At 38.5% G+C, this 25,062-nt stretch overlaps 1 long non-coding RNA gene across 1 annotated transcript; it reads right to left on the bottom strand.

The window, feature by feature from the left end:
* Positions 1–1,881: 1,881 nt before the first annotated feature.
* LOC109368635 lies at positions 1,882–17,859 on the bottom strand. The gene is made up of 3 exons (XR_002116870.2): positions 17,429–17,859; positions 5,554–5,639; positions 1,882–4,479 (listed from the first exon to the last, which is right to left on the bottom strand). It is a non-coding gene; the product is annotated as an uncharacterized LOC109368635 (long non-coding RNA).
* Positions 17,860–25,062: the final 7,203 nt, after the last annotated feature.

Genomic DNA, 25,062 nt, shown 5'->3' with positions numbered 1-25,062 from the left:
ATTTTACAGATGGAGAGAAACATCCATGTAAGTTGTTTATTTGATTTTTTCAATATTTTTTTCCTTTCTGTGCTACCCTGGCCAACCTTGGGATAATGGAATTGTTTTATGCCTACTGCACTATCATCAGGCTTTGGATGGCTGCACAAAGGCCACTGGCAACAGAATAAGATGGCTGTAAAAAAATGCAAAAAATTGGGATGGAAAAAAAAAAAGGAAGGTACAACCGATAACTTGCCCTTAAATTTAAAAGGAACTAAATGAGGAACTTCTGGACAATTTATCTTGCTGTTTACAGATAACAAGTCACTTTGTTTTTATGTGCTCAGTCTAGTATTCCATAATTTATTTGAAAGAAGATGAGAAATAATGTAGATAAATGATGAAGTGTCAGGGTCTGACGCTCTTAAATGAAGCTATTATGGTCAAAGAGAAAACGTAAAACCTGCGGCTCATTATGAGAGCGTTCTACTTGTCAGTTAAGTGAAAAGGCCTGGAATGATTTCCAGTTTATTTGTCATTGCAGTTATTAAAGCTGTCTTTTTGGTGCCATGAAAATGAATTGAAGACTTTATTCGAAGTAAATTTGTACTAAAGCTTTCAGATGTATCTTATGTGAGTTCAGTGAGGCAAGAAAACAGCTTAAAAGCTGAAATATTACAAGAAGGCAACTACTGAAGTCCTGAAACACATAAGAATATAAAGTCTGAGGAAGTTACACGAATAAATGAAGTATTTCATCTCTTGGGAAATAAAGCTTAGTTTTACTATATTGTACACTTAGACAAAGAAATCAGCCCTTGTTAGTGGCAGCAAAATATTGTCTTTCATGGAAATGTGCCTGGTGCTCACTTTTATATCAAGCTATTAATTCTGGGACAACTTATCAGAGAAGTGGGGCTTCTCTGCTCCAATTTGCATTGAGCATCTTTAGAAATGCCATCTCCAAGCCAAAGAGTAGATGTTATATCAATGGCAAGATTAGTTTTCTTAAGGCCATCTTGACTAATGTGGCTCAATAGCAGGAGAAAATGGCTTATGGGAGCTACAGGGTTGGTGAGAGCAGCCCATTAGGCTTCGTTTCCCTAATTGAATGTCCGGGCTCCAAAACATGACATCTGACTACAGGGAATGGGAGACATTACTGACATTTTTATCCCTTTGGAATTAGTCTTCCTGTGCTTCGTGAGCCTTCTGCAGCTCAGATGTTAGAGTCAAATTTTAATTTCCTGCAGACTGAAATCAAGTTAGCCCTACTACTGAGGTGATGGTTGACATTCACTTATTGCAGCCCCTTGCTAAGATTGTTTCTACTGAACTGTAAATCTTGAATTTATATAGAAACGATTGATAGGTTTATTTTATTCTGCCTCGTCGATTGCTCTGGATTTCTTTTCCAGTAGTCGTGTTCTCCACAACTGCTTCATATTTGCCAAGACAAATCAGTGCACTTAAACTAGGTCCGAACTGTCCAAAAGGAAATTAAGAGTCCTTTTTATTTGTAATGGAAAGCTGTAGGAGCACTAAACTGAATGCTTAACTCCAAGCTCCAGCAGTCTTACAGCAGTATAGTTGACACTTTATTGCAGATATTACAAATGTTATGACATGTCTTCAGGGTCAAGTTAAAAACAAAAAGGGTTCCACGTTCTCATCAGAAGTAATCTGTCAGTTTTGTCATCAGATATTATAGCAGCCCTCAGTAGCAGTGTCACAGTCAAGGGTTTATCAGGCTCTGTGGTATATGTATACGTACTCTGATTTCCAGGGGTTTATATCAGCAATAAAAATTCCCTCTGGGCTACAACTTGGCATTCATAGCCCAAAGGGATTTTTTTAATTAAAAAAAAAAAAGTATCAGTGAAGAGCACAAGAAAAAAAATCTATTCTGCATTTTTAAAATACTTTAAATCTTTTAAAACTGGCAGATTTCAAATATTTAAGCGGCCAACTCTCTTTACATAAGAGACCATTAAAAAGGACAACTCAGGAAGGGGATAGGTGGCAGAGCAGACAAGTGCTTTGTGCTCATCGCGAGTATAAGTGTTGAGCGTTTGATGAGATGTATAATTAGCAACACATTTCTAAAGCTCTTGGTGTCTCTTTCTATTGAAAGTGTGCATGAGGGAATTAGGATGTCTGATGCACAAATATAAATCATCCCTTTCTCGCCACCCTCTGCCATGGTCTTGCAGAACAGGGCTGATGCAGCGTAAGCTGCTCGGATAAACACAGCCCTGTGGATGCACACATGGCATCTGTTCGGCACAGAAGCAGGGGACTTCATTTTTACAGCTGCCAGTCTGGTTCTCTTTTACTACTCTTTCCATTCTGGTAGCAACCAAAACGTGCAAAGCATGGCAGGGATGTTCAGAGGGAAATGCAGGAAGGGAAATAAAGCAAAGAGAAATTCCCGTGGAAACAATGATTACAAATGGCATACAAATGGGCTTAGTGGTGGTTGAGACTTTTATTAATTATTAGGTGATGTTGTGGGGTATGATACATAGAGACATTTTTTTCTAAAATGTGATGAAAGCTTGGCTATCTCTTATCACTTTAAAAATTCCAACTTTACGCCTTCGCTTGCTTGCCAAAACCAGACCTTGTGTGAGTGCTTGCAAGTGCTTTGCATGGTATCTTTTTGGACACTGGGTACCACCTGCTTCTATTTGCTGCTTGGCTCAGGGGTGCCAATAGTGAACAGGGCATGTTAATGAATCTCTCTGGATCTCCATAAATTTTTGGTAAACCAGCAGAAAATGATGCTGTTATGTAACAAGAACGGGGGGGAAACAGGACAGCCCTCAAATGTAGCAACAGAACACTGCAAAGGTGCCTGCTCTGAAGGAACTGCTTAGGAATCTTGAATTAGCAAAGAAAAAAGAGCAAAATCCATGCTAGGAGGATCACATCCTCTCAGCTTTACTGAGAAAGCATAGAGGGGATAAACATATTTCAGATTATGCTATGGACAAAAGTTTGTATCCCCTTCATCCTTCTGCCAATCTGCAAGGCTGTAGTGGCAGTGGTTGGCTCTCTGGGGTTTTGGAATTCACAATCTGCAAACAGCTTTGAAGAGTCTTGGAAGTGCTTTGGATTTTCAGGGCATAATTTGCTACAGAAATGGAAAACATTTCTGATTTTGAATTATTTTCTTATTTTCCTGCATTTTCTTTTATAATGCCATCGTATTTAGATGGCAAATAAGTGGTTTTGTGTTGTGTTCTTACACATGCTCCTGTTTCTTTTTTTTCCTGTGTTATCTGTTGTGTTGTGGCTCATGAACTTATTCAGTTACTATGTGGCTTGTCATCTAAGTATTATTATTATGATCAGCTCAGCTCTGAAGGATGCATCTACCTAATGATTCTCAGGCTTTTGTATCAAATGGGGTACATTTCAATGTGTGGGTATGAGAGGGGAGCTCACGACACCCCTGACTGCCACTGTGTTCCCAGTTCAGTCTGATACCCAAAGAAGGATGGAAAGCTTTGCATTGACTTCGCTGTGAGACTGCAAGCCATCTGACTGCACAATATTAACAGTCCAGATGCTGAGGATCAGGGTCAGGAAGAATTTTTTATCTTGTTCAATGATGTCATCGGAGATGGGACATAAGGTGGTGTGGTTTTTTTGTTTGTTTTTTTTCCAGCTCATGCAGATGAATAAAAGGCAAATAGACACAGATTTATCTCATTGTAGAAGAAGGAAATGGTCCATTAGTTCAGTGTAAAGGCATAACAACATGGGGAGCCTGTGAAATGGTGTGCTGGAAGATAGGGGATACATTTCTGTTGCAGGTCACATGCCTTTTCTGGTATTACTTTACAAACTCAACTAGGAAAAAGAAAAGATTGGAAAGATTGTTGTTCTGCAAAATCTTGAACTGAATGAATTGAATTCCAGAGTGATTGTTCTGAAAAAGGACAGAGGATGTACTGGTCAGCCTTGGTAGGTGAACCATTGCATCGGGGGGGGGCTTAAGAAATGGTGAAAGCATAATTTAGATATTTTTTTCTGCCACACCATGCAGGAGCAATACATTCTGGATATGCTTTCACATGCATTTCCACGTACATGGCATCACAGGTATCACTGAAAATAGAATTAAAGTACTATTTAAAAATTTTTACTTTTGAAAGCTTGGAAGTACCTTTTCTACAATTTGTTGTTAGCATTGAAAAATTGGTAAAATAGGTTAGCCTAGACTCACTGCATCTATGTCCCTGTGAAGTATTTGTATAATGTAGAAGTACAGCTTTTGAAGGAAAAAAAAACAGTTAATTTGACAGGTACAGCATCAAGGAAGAGCTCATCTAAAATTTCATGTTCTTGCAACAGCATTTCCATGTGGAAGGGGATTTGCATCGTGATAACGTGCAGATAATGTTGTGGAGTAGATAAATGGTCTCATTACTGATTCCAAGTAAAACTTGAGTGTTGTTTCCACGTGGTGCTCCCACGGTGCTCACTGCCCTAAAATATGCAAAATTAATTGGGGGCACATTAGTAAAAATGGTCCCACAGACATCCAACCTGCACAGAGAGAAACGAGCCAAAGATAAAAATCTCTGACATTTGGCTGTTCCTTTTCCCTGCCTGATTTATCTCTAATTCAGACTGCTTAACTTAACTTAAATACAGATACCACAGTCGGAGTATTTGTTAAAGCACTAAGCTGACAAGTACAGAGCACTGGCCATTATTTCTGTTGGAGAGTCAGAGGTTTGAGCGATTCATTTTGTCGCCCGACACTCAGCACCACAATTCCTTGAATTCCCAAAGCTTTTCATACGGCTTCCTCAAGGACAGCTATCATGTCTTAGCTGCTGCAGTGACAGATGGGATACAACGTGTCATGTGATGGATAACGCTGGAGCCACAGTACTTAATCCTTCTAATACTAATAGCGGCATTATCATAGAGATTTATGAGAATGTCAGTTCCAAGTTCCCAGTTCCATTCATGGGTTTTTAAAACTTCAGCTGCAAAAAACATGCATCCATCCCATTAATTCTAATTATCATGGTTCATCTTCTCAGCAGTTTTGTACTCCGGAACCTTTCAGTGCAAATTAACGTACCAAAAAAGTGTATTAATTAATATTTGTAGCTTTTAATTTCTGCAAGAGTGTTGTCTGGAAGCAGCTGGCAGTACAGGGCCGCTGCTATTGAATCTTTGCCAAACAAGTGCAGATGTAATTTTGTTATCTCTTGCTTAGTCATTTACGCAAATTAATTTGAACAATTAGCCTTTTACTGGTCCTTCATGAATCATGCAAAAGGGATCTGCCAAAAAATTACTAGTTGACAGAAAAGAATTGGTTAACATTATGAATCGTAACAAAAAAGGTATTACTATGCTTGGGATAATGTAAAACCTCAGGAAAAATCTAAGTGGTGTGTTTTGTGTCTCATCCATTCCACTTGACACCGTCAGAGAAAAAAAAAAAAAAATTAAAGGAAGAGTAAGCAATAGGAATTTGGGAACTTTGTTTTGGATGAATACCAAAATATAAACTTTCTCTATTGAACATTGTCTTGTCCTCACCAGTTGTGAAGCTGTGCTGGGGTTCTTTCATGTGGGGTCACTGATGAGGCTGTGCCCTCCGAAGGACCATCAGCATTGCTCATAATCTGAAAAAAACAAACACGTGTTTACAGTTTCTTGGTCATCGTTCTGCAGGGAGTCTGTTGTCTTGCCCAAATCTCTCTCTTCTTCATAAAACAGGCTCCACCTAAATAGATGTGGATTTAGCCTTCAAGTACCACAAAATATGCTGATGGGCTAAGACTTTTAGGTAACTAATATTGAGAATGATTGCTTGCATGTGATGGGTTTGAATGACAGTGAACTCAGATATTTCAAGGAATTGAATAATTACTCTTTTCTTAAAATTGAAACTTATTTTTAATCGGATAAGCCAGACAATCAAGCAAATGGTGCCATCCAGAGACTAGGAATGAATATTGATCTCATTCTTTGTTTAAATGGTGTTGCACAGATTATTCCTATTATTCTTCCTAAACGTTCCCTCTCAGGTGACTTTGTATTTTGATGGAGGCAGCAACTTAGCCCTGCTGGAACTTTGCGGCTCCCTGGGGCACAAATGAGTCTTGGGATCCCGTTCAGCCTGAGGCTTTCCTGAAATGCTTGCTGTATGAAGAATGAAATTCTTGTTCTGTGGAAGTTGCACTCCAGCTCAAACAAACGCTGACTCTTTGTTAGCTGAGCCAGCCAGTCCTGTGCAAATTCCATCACTGGCAGGGGAAGGTATGGGTCCCTCTCTCTCTAATTGTTTTTTACAAGCTGCGCTTTCGCAGTCTGTATTGTTATTTCCATTTGTCCATTTGATTGCGGAGAGAAGAGACCAGATGTTGTGTGACAAATCATAGCTATTTGCAATCTGTTGGAATTCTTATAAATTGTACCAGGGATCATTTTCTGATAACTGATCCTGCAATCACTTGCGCACGTGCATCACTTAGAGCATGAGATGTCCTATTGAAGAGTGTGGACCTATTCATATGCTTAAATTAAGCACGCATCATGCGCATTTGTGTAAATGTTTGTGTTGTAAAATATGCTGATATTTAGAACTTGCCTGTTAAACTCACCATTGCATTAATTTCCATTTAATCAAATCACGTATTATTACTGCACTGTAAAACTTGAAACCGGTTGATGTTTTTTATTATAATACGATACGTATGGCTCAAAATTTGGCTGAAGTGTATCCTGCAGTAGAGAGATCCAACTCTGTTTACTGATTTGTAATTCACAACAAATAGTTCCTTCAGCAAGGGGCATCAAACCTGATTCTTTTATCTGTCTGTTGTTAGGGTCTATGGCTAATCAAGGAAGTGGTCTCTCACTGATACTCTAGGAAGAATGAAGTTAGTTCCTCTGTAATTGAAAGTATCAGTAGTAAACTTGGCTGGAGCTTGATTAATGGTATATTAAAATCAGAGTCTTCATGGTGAGTGCCAGATAAGGAGTTTGGGGCAAATTACTTGGTTACTGGGAAGGCTTTAAATTTTAATCATGGAGGCACTTCAGTATCATTAGAAACTGAAAAAGACAATGGGCACTGGGAGAAAGTTATGTGAATTGATGTGCTTTTCAATCTCCTCTTCTCTGATGATACTGAGTGATGCATGGGCTGCAATTGAGAATCCTCTTGCTCCCCATGCCTTTGATTGGTGTTGTTATAATTTAATATTATACAGTTCTTTATGATCATGGAAATCAGACAAGTTAGTTGAAAAAGATGGAAGGTTTTAGTATAAGAAAAAATAGTTTTAACATCTCTTTTTTTTTTTTAATGCAGTTCAATGGGAAATCAAAAAGCAAGGGTACTGTAAAATGTATTTAGAACTAGTGGAAATAGAGAAATTCTCTTTTTGTACTTGTGTTTGTTGTTTGATGTAATATAGCATTATGAACCAGAAACATGCCAAACTAATTTAAAGTCAGTTTGCTTCTACTGCTACTACTATGAGAGAACTTCTCTGCTGCCTGAAGATGTCATTTGGACATTTTCTTCTAATAGTCAGAATTTACCTGTAGCCAGTGAATGTCTATTTGGATTTGCACCAACGTTGCTTAGTGATTTAAATAGTTTTAGTCCCAGCCTTCTTTCATTTTGCTGAGACAAATGAGGCACTTTTTTTTTTCATTTTCATCACTTTAGGAAGTTTGTACTTTACTCTGAGTATCCCTATTCCATATCAGCTTTCTTCCTCTGTGTGAGCAATCTGAAGAACTGTGTAAACTTGACATGCTGTGCACATGGACTTGTGCAAAAGTATGAAAACGTTCCTACTGCTAATGAGAATACTCATCCTTCCCTATGCTAAAATGTACCATTTGCTTTTGTGTTTACAGATGCATCTCACTGGTGGCTTATAGTCAGAATGTTATGTTTTTTTTGCCTTCTGAGCAGGAAATACAAACTGTCAGCAGAAATACTCACTATTTGCCTCCAAATTAATGATCTTGCAATCTTGAATCACAAAATTTTATCCTACTTTTGTCATTGCTGTCTCCAGATGATTTAATTTACCTGTAGTCCGATATTCCTTTGGGTTGGCAGTGCCTTCCAAATTCATGTCATGAAAACAATGTCATTGGTGTACTTGCATTCTCTGTCAAAATAATTATCAAAACTGTTAAATAAGATCAGTTCTGACACCTAGGCAATGTGGGATTAAAAGTGATTTCTCCAAAGTCACATTGGAGTGCTGGGAAGAAGATGGTCTTAATTCCAGTGTGTTCTCTGTATTACAAAAATATTCTTTTTCTTAAGCTAGGAAAAGGTTTCTTTTTAGCAAAGATAGAGCTTGTTGCAGCAAAACTAATTGCAGAAGAAACTTCTCTTTGCAAAATATGCGTCAGATGCTATCTGAAAAGCTTCTTGGGTTTAGATTGGAGTTTCTGCCCATGCCAAAGGAAGGTCTCAGCCAGTTCTTGCTGGCTGGCAGTTCTGCACATAAGGCATTTGTGTAGGATGTAGGCAACAGAAGTCAAAGCTGCTGTTCTCAAGAAGGCATAACAACAATCTGAAAGGAGTTCTTCCCTGTGCCTTTCCTGTTCACCCATTCACATGGTGTCATGCTGACGCAGATTAGAGACATTTTTAAAATGAAAAAGTTTACACAGAGTAGGAAATCATTTTCCATCCAAAACAACTACAGTCTGGGGGCTGAATTCTGTCCACACAGGAGAAAATGCCAGACCAAAAAGTCAGAGGAGGATACACATCCTGGAAGGGTGAGTTGTGTTGTTTTTTTTTCCCTCCTTCTAATAAATGATGTGTACTTAGGGATTGAGAATATTAGAACAAGTCCTAGGGGGATACAGATTTAATGGAAGGGGATGAAGTTGTTGTGGAAACATATCATTTATTAAATTTTCTCATTCAGATGTTTATTATATGATTTATGGTGACTTAAGCTTATTGTGTACCCCTTTTTAATTTATCACATAATGATTGTGCATATGTATATAGCCATGCTGTGAGTCAATTAATATGTTCAGAACAGATAAAACACTGGAAGAAGCCACTTTGATCAACTGATCCACCTCCTTTTACAGTGCAGCCTTACGATTTCAACTACTACCAGATTATTCCATGTAGATTTATGGTATAGGATTGACATATATTCTATATGCATTTTTTTTTTTTTTTGAAATAATCTTGATTTAAAGGATAATAAAGAGTAATGTTGTATAGCATTGCAATCTTTTTGTGTATGGTTACGGCCTAATGTACATCAGACCATATTCCCAGTGGCATATAAAATATAAAATCCCGTGGTTTCAGTTACTGTCTTTATGTTTACAATGTCTAATTCTGAGCTTAAAACTAGAGAAAAATTGGAATATGTAATGCTTATCTATCATAGTTTATATTTGCCCATGATAGGGTTGGTTTATTTATTATGTTAAGACCCTTTCCTTTCTTTTTACTTTTTCCTTTCCCTTTCTCCTTTCCTCTTTCCTTTCATTTTCTTCTCCTTTCTTCTTTTCATCTTTTTCTTTCATCTTTTTTTCCTTTTTATATTTTTCATTTTTTCCTTTTTTTTCAATTTTTCTTTTATCTCCTTCCTTCCTTCCCTTCCTTCCTCTCTCTCTCTCTCTCTCTCACTCTCTCTCTCTCTTCGTCTCTCTCTCTCTTCTCTCTATCTCTCTCTCTCTCTCTCTCTCTCTCTCTCTCTCTCTCTCTCTCTCTCTTCTCTCTCTCACTACTCTACTACTACTACGTACTACTACGTACTCTCGTCTACTCTCTACGTACGTACGTACGTACTACGTACTACGTACGTACGTACGTACGTTACGTTCTACGTACGTACGTACGTACGTCGTACGTACGTTACGTACGTACGTACGTACGTACGTACGTACGTACGTACGTACGTCGTACGATACGTACGTACGTACGTTACCGTTAACGTTAACGTAACGTAACGTTAACGTTAACGTTAACGTACGTTACGTTACGTTACGTTACTCGTACGTACTTAACGTACTTTAACCGTAGTTACGTTCTACTACTATACGTTAGTACGTTACTATCTACGTACTCTCTCTCTCTCTCTATCTCTCTATCTCTCTCTCTCTATATCTATATATCTATATATCTCTCTATCTATCTCTCTCTCTCTCTCTCTCTCTCTCTCTCTCTCTCTCTCTCTCTCTCTCTCTCTCTCTCTCTCTCTCTCTCTCTCTCTCTCTCTCTCTCTCTCTCTCTCTCCTCTCCTCCTTCCTCCTTCCCTCCTCCCTCCTTCCTTCCTCCTCCCTCCCTTTTCCCTCCCTCCTTCCCTTCCTCTTTCCCACCTTTATGCCCCTTTTTTTCCCATTCTTTCTTCTTCTCTCCCCCTCTCCCCTCCCTCTTCCCTCTCACTATCACCTCCTTTCCCTCATTCTCTCTCCATCCCCATTTATTTCTCCTTTCTCTGTCACCACATCACTGGAAGTGGAGCAGAATCAGGAAAAGATTCTGATTAAAGATCCATCATAAATTAATGAACAAAAGTGCAATCCTAGCACTCCATGCTAGAGTGGAACATTTTAAAAAATCATGAAGTGAAACATAAGAACACTAGAAAAGTTTGGATTGGGATTTAAAATTTATTTGGAAGACTGCACTAATCAACGCAAATGTAAGAATCAGTTAGGGTGGCAGGGCAGTGAATGACTTGTATTTTTTATATCAGAGTTTTTCAATCAGCATTTTCCGAACATGGTTTCTCATTATGATAATGATGATGAGATTAATTATCACCACGAGAACAAGCGATAATGGTACTTTGAACTGTATTTGTCACCATATGACACAGACTATTACTTGTTTTTACACTCTCTGGGACGTGTGTGCATTCAGAGGTGCTGACTTTCTCACTGAGAGGCAGGGTAGCTGGTGAGGAGATACTGAAAAGGGATGAGCATTGACTGGGCAGTATGGCTGCACTCTCACAGTCAGGTTATCTGGCTGCTCCAGGAAATTCAGTGAAATCAGTCTTGTGGTCTGCATTTGATGTGCTGTTTAAGTGAAAATGTCTGATTACCCCATGTAAATACCCAGAAGTGTCTTTGCAGAATGTTGTCTAAATTAAGAAAGTTGATTTTAGCCCTTTCTGGAGAGGAAACATTCGTTAAACATAGACGGAGAGCCAAGTGAGGTGAGCGAAGGTGGCTGCTCTGACCATATCACACCAGTGGGAATGATCTCGTTAGTCTCGAAGCAGTGTGGTTATTGGCAGACAGAATGGTTTGCTTGAGGAAGAGATAACATGGGAAACAGTTTTCCATCCCTGAAATGTGTCCAGTGAATATTCTAGAAAACAAAAAGTCATAGAAGGAGAGATACAGTTGGCCATTAAGAGTTTTGAGGAAGTAGAAATTCATTGTGTGATCCTGATTTCACCTGGCATGCCCTTCTTCATAATTAAACTGCTCTTAAATCTCAGATAATTCCGAAAAGAGGTGACTTCTGATTCTTGTGTGCATACCTGGTGAACTAAGTGACATAAAATATTTTCTTGAATGTTTTGCACTACATAGAATATTATCATGTAAGTACTATTTCTGTAAATTCCAGAAGCCATGCTTTGTCTGAGGAGCTTAGCAGGATAATTTATTTTTCATACTAGTGTTTAAACATATAAGAGAATGTGCTCCTGAACTTCTTTCCATGTAATTAAGTTTATTTAAGGGGCATGTAAGGCAGCTTCTTGTGGTATATAGTATTTCTCACTATAGTAACTAATTAATGTTTAACTGATATACACGTACGCACCTTTCATAATGTTATCCAATTAATAAGTAATAACTATCTCACTAAATCAAAATTAAATGCCTGCTTTATACAGTAAGTTTAGAACCTTCCTGCCTGGAGACTTTACATTGATTGATTCATTAAAGATTGCATTGTCATATGAAGATTAGTGAAAAAAAGCTTCGTGAGCAGCTCAGCCTTTTGTTTTTTGTATAATACTTCACATCTGTCTTTCAGTGAAGAAGTACAAGCTCTACAAAGTGTCTGGAGTATGCATTGGGTTGTCCCCAGGGCCATGCTTGACCACTGGCTGTAGGCAGGGATGGGCTGTCCTCCAGTCAGAAGGAAGAGCAATGTAGGAGCAGTATATCACTTCTTGAATTTATGAGCCCATTTTGCAGCTAATTAATGGCTTTGCTGAAACTACCCAAAACCTGCTGGTGCTTTTGTAAAAGACGCTGGAAGCTTGACTAGTGAGTCAAATAGAAATAATTACCTCCAGGAGGTTGGAAGAAAAGAAAGGTAGCTTTCATTAGCAAAAGCAAATGCAAGAGGAGGAGATATTTAAGCACCTCTTTCTCAAGAAGATTTGTAAGTCATGCATTTCCCATGGACCTTGCAGTTGGCAATGTTAGAAGGATATTACAACCCTCAATTTTTAGGCACAGATTAAAGTTCAATAGAAGGAGCGTTCAAACTATTCCTCCTAGAGTGAAGCTTTCCATTCCAGCTATAGTAGACTGTTTTGGCTATCTTCCTTATACTTAATTAAAAATGTATTCATGTTTAACAAATATGTAGTTTTGTAATACTCTAAACCAACTCTCTAGAGAGATGGCATATTGAGTATTGTATTATCTCTTAGAATTACATTTCTCCCAAACTTCTGGATGTATGGCCAGCTTCACCATGTGTGGGTTAAATTTGTTAGCTATTCTGGTGTTTCTTATATGTTCCAGTTCACATATTTGTTCTTTTATACTCATTAAACTCTAGCAGACGTTGCACAGAGTGCTGATTATTTAGAGATACCTTGAACAATGAAGGCCAAATTTACAGGGTGACTAGTTTGTGGAATTATAGGTGGGTAAAAGAAGGAATGTGAGGGTTTGGGAAGCCATATGGTTATTATAATGTCTTACTTCTGTACCATAAATGGGTTTATGCAAAAAATAAGAAGGAATTACAGTGGTAGAGTTATAGTGTAACAAGTTACAAAATCTTTAAATATTTTTATTGCTATGGTTTTTAATGTTGCTCTGATTTGGCTTTATTTTGAGTTTCTGTTGCATATTTGTCTGGTGTTGAAGGCTATTCATTGTGAAATTGAGTAAAATCAGTGAAATACAATGTGTAAGTCGCATTTCAGGTCACGTTGAGCTTCTGCTGATGGTAAAATTTTGTATAATAAAAGGTGTTGCCTCATGCTTACATTAGGGACATTAAGGGGTTTTTGGCTGTAAAGAACACTAGTCTCAGAACAAGAACTTAACACAGTAATTATTTTTTACTTTTCTGTGGAACTGCAAATTTGTCCCAGTTTTAGCTTGAAAAAGATAGAGATATATCCTTTAAACTTTTTCCTATCCTTCATTTTTTAACTCATTCCTACAATGGTCTGTTTTAAGCAACAACTCTGACAGCAAAACCTATGAGGGTTTTCAAATTCAATATCCAAGATTGGAAGGAAAGCATGCCTCATCTCAACTTTAGCTGAGTAACTGCAGATCCTTAACATTACCCTCTACACTGGAGGTCTTCGAAGTCATCAATCTGTTGGAAATATGCTGACAGTTCAGAGTGGTTTTGTAGTGTCTAAAATGTGCTGTGTTGCTTGAAGAGTTTAGTGTTCTTAGATCACTTGGAAAGAAATGACTTACGAGCCAAAGGTTGAGCTTTCTGTTTCTGTGGCACCTTGTGCATGTGCTTGGGAGCAGCGCTTGTATAGTCCCAGTGTGCCTTGCACAAGAGACCTGTGCTCTGATGGAAATGGCACAATTCTGCTTGAGCTCTCAAAGGTCATGCAATGCTAAATAGGAGGATGAGAGTGTAAGGACTGGGCACCAGTAGAAAAAATGGAAAGAATTTTTAAGGATTTGCAGAATATAGACCTAATCCAAACTTGTGCATCCTCTTTCTGATCCCTGTGCACCTCCAAGAACACTTTCAGCATTCTCATTTCTGACATGGAAACACCAATCTTAGATGGTTTAGAACCATGTGGATCGTCTCTGAGTCTCTTACTGGCAGAAGTGAGATGTGTATCTACCAGAGTTACCATTACTGACCTCTCTTACCCCCTGAGCTGTTTTTTTTCCAAGTTTACAGAGCACCTGTGGATCTAGCAGGCTTTCCTTAGCTTGAAAAGATTCCATATTTTCAGCTGGAATACTCTTTTTGCATTGTCGTCGTTTTGCTAAAATTGCTTTTTTAAGTGCTTTTAATTACAATGGCTTTCTCATACAATATCACTAATTTTACTTCCAACGAAAGAAAGGTACGGGTGCTGAAAGGAGCAAGATGATATTAATATGTTTTGATTGAATATATCCATATGCTTGTGAATTAAAAAGGTGGCAGGAAGCATTCTGTGAAACTTTGTGCATCTCCTGTTGTGTTTCTAGCATATGGCATTGGTCTTTTCTGGATAAAAGGGAAAAGTAGTTCACTCAGAGCTTATTCCTTTTCATATAGTAAAGTATTTAATTTGTTTGAAGTTCCTATCTCAGAGGAATGTATTACTGATTCTTATTAGTGAACCCTTAAAAAAAAATGAGTAATACATATATATATTATTTTAATGTTACATCATACTGATCTCTTTTTTGGTGGCAAACTGCAAGCTACAGTGCTAGTTGCATTCCTAATAACAGCAAAAGACCTTCAGATACTTCCAGTCCCAGGACAAGATATATTTTTTTGGGGGGGGAGCATCCTTTGGTGGAGGTTTCTGCTGGAGAAGCTCGTACAGCCACAAGAACTGTCCTGTTGAGCTTTCTGCCCATGATAACTGCAGATCAATGGAGTTTCCAGCTTTATAACTCAGTCCCATGTCAAAGCTGCTGCTCGGCTGCAGTGCAGTTAGGTGAAACCATCTTGCAGCAGTGTTTTGGCTCAAGGAAATATGTTTGTGCAGAAAGTTCCCATTCTCTGTGTGTCGTGGTATAGGGCCACACAACAAAGATTTTGTGTGGGAAATACTCATGCATCAAATCCACATTGTAATGGATGCATTGGTGAAGGGGCTGAATTACCGTAGAGGAAGTTTTACTTTCATTCACTGAGATGTGCTTCAGGATTCATTTTCTCCTAGCACAGTTTTGCATTACATGTATGCTTTCTTTTTTTCTTTTCTTTTCTTTTCTTTTCTTTTCTTTTCTTTTCTTTTCTTTTCTTTTCTTTTCTTTTCTTTTCTTTTCTTTTCTTTTCTTTTTCTTTTCTTTTCTTTTCTTTTCTTTTCTTTTCTTTTCTTTTCTTTTTTTTTTTGCATATTGCATGCTGATATTCTGCAGGTTCCCCAGGATATGTATTGATTCTGGATAAGACGTGGAGATTAGTTTCCAGAGGAACCTCTGGCTGTTTGAGCTCTCTTCTTTATCCCTTCAACATCACCTGACATAGGGTCTGTGCACATAGCTGGCAGCTGATCTTCATTAACTTCACCTTTATTGCAGCTCTTTAGATTATTGGAATGTGAATTTTCAGGCCTGAGAGCATTACCAGCTAATTGTCGCTTTTAAAGTAATGTTAAGATTCTTCATAGAAACGATGGTAAACAGGGTGGCAAATTCTTTTCATGTGAAAATTCAAACATATATTAGGACTTGGAATTTAAATGCCTTTAGAAGACAAGATGAGGATTCAACATGCAAATTTAAGGTTATTCACCTCTGAATATTACATTCATGATGTTGATCTTCTCTGTAGTACGCGATCACCTGCTCTTTTTCTGTCAATTTAATATAATGATATTCACACTTAATTGCATACACTTTTTAGCTCAAAAAGCAAGACTTTCTTCCATACTTAAAAAAAAAAAAAATAGGAAAGAGAGAGTAATATAGAGTAATGCATTATCAATCTCAAAGTGTGCCATTTAGTCCTGGAGCTGATTAATGTTCCCCTTGAAATATCTGAAGGGGGCACATCCTGATGTTTTTTCACATTACAGAATAAAACCTGGAGTCTGAAGCCATGTACATCGGTCAGATTCCCAGGCAGCATAAAAATGTTTATTGGAATTGGGTCTTCAGATCCCTTCAGCTCCTTTTAAGACTTCTGCCTGATGAATTCCAACTCATGCCAATAACGTTGGCTAAATATAAACACATCTTAGGCTCAAGGCTTAGTCTGCATGTTTGGTTCCTTCCTCACTCCCCCTTTTTTGTTTCCTCCCTTTGCCTTTGATGTCTTTGCATCTAGTTTGTCGTTGGTCTTTATATTTCAGTTCACCCTGTCCCCATGCCTTGCTCCAGCAAACCCACTGTTGTACTTTGGGCCAGATTCTGACCTCCTTAAGTTTAAATTCAGTTAGATTTCCTGCCTGTAAGATGAGTGTGATTTTGTGTCCTTCGTATAAGGTCATATGGATGATGAGTGGTTCTAATATGTTAATACTATTCTCCAGATCAGTGGATCTTCTCCACCAGAAGCTACAATGTGTAAGTGACACACTTGCACTGCAGGAATGCTGGTTCTGACCCCAAGTCTCCAGTGGATTAGTTGCTTTGCTGCAATACCTTTGGGCAAAGCCGTTCAACCATATCACAAACAACTTGCTTTAAGACTGGAGCACATACTGTTTACTGTATAATCCTCTCTAATGCTCTTCTTTTTTTTTTTTTCCTTTGAGAAAAGATTAAAAAACAGAATTACATTGGAACTGGTGGAAGCATGATCCATGCCCCCTTGATTATATGGAAACATTAAAATATCATCAGCATGTTAATTTTATCATCTGAACTGTATGAGATTTATTCATATCTCTTATCTATTACATTAGTCTGGAAATACAATTTATTCTGATGGTGGGAATGTCAGACAGAGAGACCGAAAACATCTGGACTTCTTAATATGAAGCAGATTTCCTAGGATGTGTATTGCCACTTTAAAATTAATTCTGCTAATAAGGAGGCAGAGATTTCATAGCCTATTGATCTCTCAGAATAAGACCCCAGTCCTTTATTGGGGCAGAACAGGTAGATCCTAGAAATGTCCCTCCTAGGTTTTGTAGTTCACAGTTCTTCTGTTATGTATTTGAATATCAAATACAATAGATTATTTTAGCATCCTAATATAAAATACACAAGAGCAGATAAAATCCAGTCATTGCAAACTGCAGGATTAATAAAAATCAATGAAAATTCTCCTAGAAAAACAACATATCTTAAACATTTCCCAGATCTGAATTGGTGGATTTTCTTTCTAAACATATAAAATCAATATTAATTAAAACCGACCATAAAATACCCTAGCCCACTGAAAGATAGTTTTCATTTAAGAAATAGATTGTATTACACAGGCTGGATTATTACAGCACCTTTTCAGCCATGGAGGAGAGTGAATAACATTTCCCCTCCGACTGCACAGCATTCAGTTTTGGGGGTACTTGTGCTGGAGAACACATGGAAGCAAAAAACATACCTGCAGCTCTGCGCCCGCCCGACACACTCCCATTCTCATTTTACTTGGAAAATAAAGAGGAAAAAGCAGAGTGTTGATCTCTAGTTCACAGTATGCCTTCCAGAGTGCTCCAGGACTGCAGCATTTATATGGTGCTTCCCCTGGAAGTCCCAGGCTAGCCCATAGCAATAACTTGGTAATTGTTCTGGGAAGAGGCTCAGCTCAGCTATCTTGTGCACAAGTAAACAGGCATCTATAAGATTAAGAATTATATGCTAGGGCTTTGACACAACCATCAGTTATGCCAGATGCAAATAATTTATTCTTTGTCAGTTCAAATATACAATCTTGTTTGGATGACTTAAATTTATGCTGGCACCAAAACACAGCAAGAGATATTATTTAAGTGTGGTGTTGAAACCACAGATACGCATGTCAGATGACCCAAAAAAGTGGAAGAAAAATGTGAGTTATATTTTCAGAGGGTAACTCATCACTGTTATGTAATAACAGATGATGTAATAACTTGTCGTTGCTGTGCAACAACGTGACATCAGATGCTGGGGGATGCTCCTGCCTCCGCATACACTGAGCTGGGCAATGGGGTGCCATGGTGATGTGGGCTCCCAACTGCAAAAGGATTGCTTTGTATCTTGTTTGAAGATAAAGCAAGTACCAGGACTTCAACAGATAGGCACATCTTTCTTGGTCTACTTTGAATTTGTTGATTTCTTTTCACAGTTTTTGTGGCTGAAAATGTTGTCTTCTTACCACTTTGGCTTTTGGACGTTGGGGATCATAAATAGAAGCGACTTGTCACATTTTCTTTCAAAATGCAAAATAGTCCGTTTGCTTTTTTTCAAAGAAAAGCATGTATAGAAAGAGCACGGGGGAAGTGAAGGCAGCTGCTATTGCAGAGCTGCAATTTGACCAGCTGGAGCTGGGCCAGGCGCTCAGTTTGCATGGGATGAGAAGAGATTGCTCAGACATTGCCGTAGATTTGTGGAACAGAAGCAAAGACAGATTCAGTTCATCCAAGATGAACGCAGCCATTTAACTGTATGTCCACTGAGTAGCCCAGTGAGTGAAGTACAACATAAGCCTCCCCATCTCCAAGATTAAGCCCGTTAGCTTTAAATAGAACCGTAAACATTTAGTTTGTGTTTGGCGAGACCGTCAAATAATTTGTTCCTGTGCCATCAGCTGAAAATTCTGCTCATTTTATAGGAGTTCAGCCTACATGGATTTACTGGACAACAGAATAAGTGAAATTTAAGACACGCATCTTAAGCTGAGTTCATAACGGCCCACATTTCCAATAACAAAACTAGCAGTGACAGTGATATATGGCTTTTTTTATGAGACCTGATAACTGATGGATATGTGATCTTATAAATGCTTAGACAAACTAATGCACATAATTATATTTTCCATTTGAAGTCTATTGCTAGGCATTCTAATACAATATCATTAGTCGAAATGGCCACAATGATACAGCTTGGGCAGTTTGTCACAGTAATTACAGGGTGATTATTTTTGACTGGAATAAAGATTTCAGTTTTAGTATGGTAGAAGGCATAATCACAAATTAGAAACAGTCTCAGAATAAAAAAATATCATGGAGAGGGATTTTAAGTATGGATTATAGTGCAATTCTAAAACAATTTCTTTTAAAAAGTGCACTCATTTGGTTGAATGTGTGACTTCTTTTAGGTTTATACCAAGTTCGTGCCCAAGAGGATGACACTTCCCTAATTAATAGTTCCAGTGCTTAAGGTTTTCATAGAAGGAAAATCTGGGCATCGTAAGGAAGGTTTGTCTTATAATTTACATAACTGCTAAAATAGCTTTCTTTTTTTCAATCGACAGAAAAATAGATCGTTTGTCTTCACCATTTTCAGGATGGTTGATTAAAGTAGACAGTGTCCTAACATCTGTATTGAAAACTATATTAATCAATTGATTAATCACGAGGCATTAATCAAAATCTTCCTTAAGTGTTTTACTTTTGGAGCAGCTCTTAGTATTTTCTATCAGATTCCTTTTAAGGTGTCCATTATAAAGATTAAATTTGGGTGGTAAATACTGAGGGGTTGAAGCACACGTGGCTTTCCACTTGAAGGTCACAGCCATTGCTCATTAGTGTTACTTTTAATGGGATAAGAAGCAAAAGTTTTTAATATGTGACTACATCAATTAATCAAATACACATTTGATTTCCTTTCCAGTAAGCAGTCCATATCTTCAGCACATACAAAGAAATTTTTAGTCACTGTAAGCCTTGAACGCTTCGGGCTGTACTGAAGAATATTCCACATATTTTGGAAATTTAAATTGCACTTGTAGATATAATGAACCAACACACTGACTATAATGCAGTTAATTGCCCTTTCCTATTTTTAAATATTCTGCTTTATAAAAAAGCATTTGACAGTATCCTCGTCAGCCTTCATTAAGACTGTATTTAAATAATCTTACTTGCTCTGTACAACAAATATAAAAGTTCTTACTATTGGCATAAGAGAGTTTTAGAATGAAAGAAGTTATTCTGAGTATTTAGATGATGCAAGTGAACCATAGAAGACCTATGCAACGAAGCCGTTCATCTGAGAATTTGTTTTTACTCGTTCCTGTTTGTTTTTCCAGTCTGAAACATTAAATACCGGTACTCAAGTAAATGTATTTTGTGAAGCATCAATTACAGTACAAAAGAAAACCACTGATTACACATCTCTTCATGTGCATAAATATGTTTCTTCATCTTGCAATCCCTCTGTAAGTGATTCTTTAAGAAAGATTTACTGAATCCTCATTGTGGCTGCTCTCATCACAGGCTGCAAATACCTTTTTTTCTACTGCATGCTTTTTCCATAGTGGAAAAAAAAATAAATAAAAGGAGACACCAAACCAACCCTATGTTATTTATATTTGTCTGGGCTTTAAAGTGTACCAAAAATTGTGCATCTGGCATTCCAATCACCTTTGGCAAAAGTTTAAAGAGGCAAACAATCAAAGTGCAGCAAATTGCATCCTGCAGCCACTTCCCTTGTGCCTGAAGAAGCTGCCCAAGAAAATATGAACACGATTCTCAGTACTCCTGCGTTTGTTTCTGCCATCAGTTGCTTCTTGTTTCATATGAACAATTCATTTTTAAGGAGATGTGTTCAAGCTGAACAAAGACAGAACTCTGCTAAATGAGGAGCCCTCAGTTATTGGACGGGTGGTGGCCCTCAAGATGGAACAACAACCTCAGAAACCCTCTGTGCTGATGATGCCATCAGGAGACCCCACCTGGCATCCAGTTTTGGCCGCCTCTGTGCAGAGCCTGTCCCAAGCCAGGGCATTCCCACGAGGAGTCAGCCAGGAGCCAGCTTCCACCCTCTGACTGGAGGCAGAGCATTTCAAGCACTTCTAATCAGATTAGGGAAGGCAATCGTTGCTGATTTGCACCACCTTCTGATTACGTTATAATTCTTAAAAGCTGCTTTGATGTGTGTTTACTGGTTGCTACATACAGCAGTAGAGTTATTATGTCCTTAAAGCCATTAAAATGCACGGGAAATTTTGTCCGCCGTTACAAACGATACCGGACTGCTTGTCATATAATTATGTGAAAAAGAAACATGTGTCTTAAAGTCTTGAAATAATCAACAATACGTATTTGGAAATAAACTAAAATCTATTCCTGTGTTGTTCTTCCACAGCTGAGTTCTGTTTTCATTTTGCTGTTGATGGTGAAGGTTGGTTGCCTTCAGCAGGAAGGGAAATGCAATCTGCATAATTCCCATTAGTTCTTCATCGTGCAAATATATACTGATAATAATTCTGTAGTGGGTTAGTTTGTGGCTAATCATCTTTATGCTCAGCAGCAGGTGCTGTGGCAGCAGTGGAAAAAGTATCATGCATTTTAGAAATTACTGCTGAACAATTTCTCTATAATGCACCTCTCTTTTTAATAAAATTATGTTCAACAGTTCATCAATCGAGCTCGTGGAGAACACTCCCGTGGTATTGGTGCATGGGCTTTATCACTATTTTATTACCGAATGCTGCTGATTTATTTATTTTTAATGGAATCATGGATCAGGGAAAGGTGCCGCTGAAGTATGTGAATACAGTCAGTTGGCACTTAAATACTATACTGCATTTTAGATGACAAAGAAAATAGAAACGAAGCATTCTCAGACCACTGTGAGTGTGTACGTGCAACCTAAGTTTGTCATCTGAAGTCAGTGTGATTTGCTTAGAAAAAATGAGGAGGCGAATATGGGATTATAGGGAAATGGAACTGATCATCCGATGGCGCTTGGAAGAACTTGGAAAAGAAATAAGAGAAATTGAAGGATATCTCTTCCAAAGCCAGTGGAGAGCTTTAATGAAGCCTCAGAGGTTATATGAGGTTCTTCTAGCATATTCTTAGTTGTGACTGTAATACCCACATTGGAAACGAACATCTTGAAGCAATGTCAAACAACTGGAACTTCTGATGTTACCTGAACTGTGACTGATGCCTTTCCTCCTGACACACGTGCTACTTCCACTTTCTTCCCAAGAACAAAGTAAGAGAAAAATTAAACTGAACCTGAGGATCAAGAGATGTGCCAAAAAGAAAAATAGGGAAGAATTAAAAAAAAAAATTGACAAACTGGAAGATTCAATACAAACTGTAAAGAAACTGGAAATTGGGAACAAAATATCCTATTCAAAAGAAAAAGATCCAAAGATTCTGAGCCATAGCAGGATGTTAGCTAGACATGAAGAAGGAAAAACACACAAAGGGAAAAGGGGGACTGCTGAATAAAAGGTTTATAAAAACTGAAAGAAGGTAAAACTAATGGACACCTGATGTGTTTGAAACTGATTTAAGGAAGTTTTCATCTGAATATTTTAGTAACTCTCATTAAAGCAATTATTTAGTTACGCTCCCAACCTTGTAGAGGGAAACGTGCAGCCTTCAAAGCAGAGTATCTGGAATTAAACAGTTCCTCTTGTCGTGCTGGTAGTTGAACAGATGCATTCCTATGAAGAATTTGCCAAATAAATTGGAAAATGTAGGAAATCTCAGGGAAAACTGTTTGTTTTGTGCAATCATTCTGGGTATTGGTTTTCATTAAAACACTTCTTACATAAATTGGAGAACTATAAAACTAAAGACGAGAAAAAATGAATTCTTAAAATGAATTTAATAAGCTTCATTTTGTGTAATTTTGCTTTCGATAGGGATAATAAGGGTCTTGGTTTTTGTCATTGTTTCTTTGCCCAGGAGTAAATGGTGCCTTTTGTTTGTTTGTTTGTTTTGAGGTAACTTATCTTTTAACAGCTATCACTGTATGATGGCTTGACGTAGGGACACATTATTCACAGCCAGGGAGAGGTGAATATTTTGGCTTTCAGATCTGTTTTTTCTGCTGTAAGTGGAGGGATGGGGTGCAGTGAGAGTTGGAAGAAAGTGAGAATTGTCCTGTGAATTATCTTATATGGACTTCACTGTTGTTAAGAGCACTTGCCAATTACTGAATACTTTTTTAATGGCCGAAGACAGTGACCACTGGTTTTCCACTCAAATATCCTACCATTCAACTGAGTTATATGCATTTCAGAAAACAGGAACAAAAAAATAGGATGCTTGTGGGTGAGCTGGAAAAATTCCATGTAGACTGTTAGAACTGTCATACAGCTGATACAGAGCTTTTCCAATTTAGGCCTCCTCTGAAAGAAGAGGGGATAACATAGGAGGTAGAGATGCTGTTGCATGGTACCGGTAGGAATATGGATGTTTGGTGGGACAGGTTGTATGACTGGAATATTAAATTAATTGCTATGACTGGAATATTAAATTGATTGCTATTACCTGTTTCATGAAAATGATTAGAAAAAGGGAAAAAAAAGACAGGTGTGGATAAAAGATGAAAGCTTCTTGTCTGTGAAACGGCATTTGATAAATATTGCTTTCATATTACCAGGTGACTTCTGTTCATGAACCTTAAAGGAAACAGGTGAGGAACCCTATGAGATGCTACGGCTACTTTTAAGATATCTTGGAAACTGTGTTTTAAACATTTTCCAGTAAATTCAAGTACAACAAAGAAGTCTGAGGGTCATAAGAGCAGGCTGCACATGAGGACCTGTTGGCCTCCTGGGCCCTCCCAGCCTCTGGTTCACATGAGCCCTGCCAGCAGCTTAATGCAATCCCCGGATTACAAAAGGGGACTATCAGCCAGAGATAGCGAGTGCTGGTGAGAGGGCTGCAGGGCTGCTCTTTTATTTCCAGTGCCTGCATTTCAAGGAAGAACGTGAACTTGACGGCAAGAGTTCACAGGATGACTACAAAGAACTTTTTTAGAAAATGAGCCTTGAGATGCGAAGTTGACGGAGGTCAGCCTTCACATCGTCGGTGTGCAGAGGTGATCTGAGTGCCTCCTGAGTTGCTTTGGAATGGAAAGCTACTGGCTGCACTTTTGAGGTTTTTTGAGGGTTTTTTTTTGTTTGTTTGCTTGTTAACTTGTCAGACAGTAATATGTGGAAGTTGAAATTAGGCCAACTCAGCCTGGAATTAAGAGTTGGCTTTCCTGCAGAAAGGGCAGCTGAAGTCCAGGTCAGTTCACTGAGGAGTTGTGGACTCGCCTTTTCTTCACATCTTAGTTATTTTCCTGAAACAGATCTGTTTAGTTCTGTTGCTACAGAACACCCTCAGGTTGATGCTTGCAGAAAGCTAGTTGTCCTTTTGTGCGCACTACCATAATTTGGGCTGCTCTGCCCCCAGGCAGCAGAGAGCACAGCTGGAACGGCCTGGGAAAGGCACAGAGGTAGTGTGGATGGGAAAGCTCTAAATGAGATCATGTTCCCCAGAGATGAACGTTTTGATGGAGTCTCGGTGTTGCAGAGATGAGGCTGAGCTGCCTGCAGCTGCCAGTGGGCTGGTGGTCCTGCTGCCCTATCCTGTGCCTTGGGCACATTTTTGGAACCTCCGAAGGGAACTCAGGGCACTGCTCACTTATGTCTGCTATTACCAATCACAGAATCACAGAATGGTTGGGTTGGAAGGGACCTCAAGGATCATGAAGCTCCGATCCACTCACCACAGGCAGGGCCACCAACCTCCCCATTTCACACCAGCCCAGGCTGCCCAGGGCCCCATCCAACCTGGCCTTGAACACCTCCAGGGATGGACGGGGCATCCACAGCCTCTCTGGGCAGCTGTTCCAGCACCTCACCACTCTTATAGTAAAGAACTTGCCCCTGACATCCAGCCTAACTCTATTTGTCTACGGTTATGGTCTATCTATTGATCTATTGGTTATGTATTCTCATTGCTTTGATATGTGGGGCAGCTTTTTAATAAGCAAACCTAAGGATGGAATAAGAGAAAAGGAAACTAAAAAATGTTTTTTTGTTGTTGTTATGCCACATATGGTGTCCAGTGGAACTTGTAAAGAGCTGTTAGATTTATATTCTCTGTAGGTCAATACAGAAATGCATTTTCTTGGAAATCAATTGCTTTAGAGATGATTCTGTACCATCAGGCAGCTGCATGGCCTGGTCCAATGTTTAAATATGAATTTTAAAACCCGGAAAGCTAAGATTAAAAACAAGCAAACAAAAAAATGATATTTTTAGGCTGATCTCCTATTTCAACCCAGAGTTTCTTTCCAAAG

This window comes from Meleagris gallopavo, chromosome 7, assembly GCF_000146605.3.
Source record: "Meleagris gallopavo isolate NT-WF06-2002-E0010 breed Aviagen turkey brand Nicholas breeding stock chromosome 7, Turkey_5.1, whole genome shotgun sequence".
Classification (NCBI taxonomy): domain Eukaryota; kingdom Metazoa; phylum Chordata; class Aves; order Galliformes; family Phasianidae; genus Meleagris; species Meleagris gallopavo.
The sequence above is the reverse complement of the archived record's forward strand: the minus strand, read 5'-3'. Positions and strand labels throughout refer to the sequence as shown.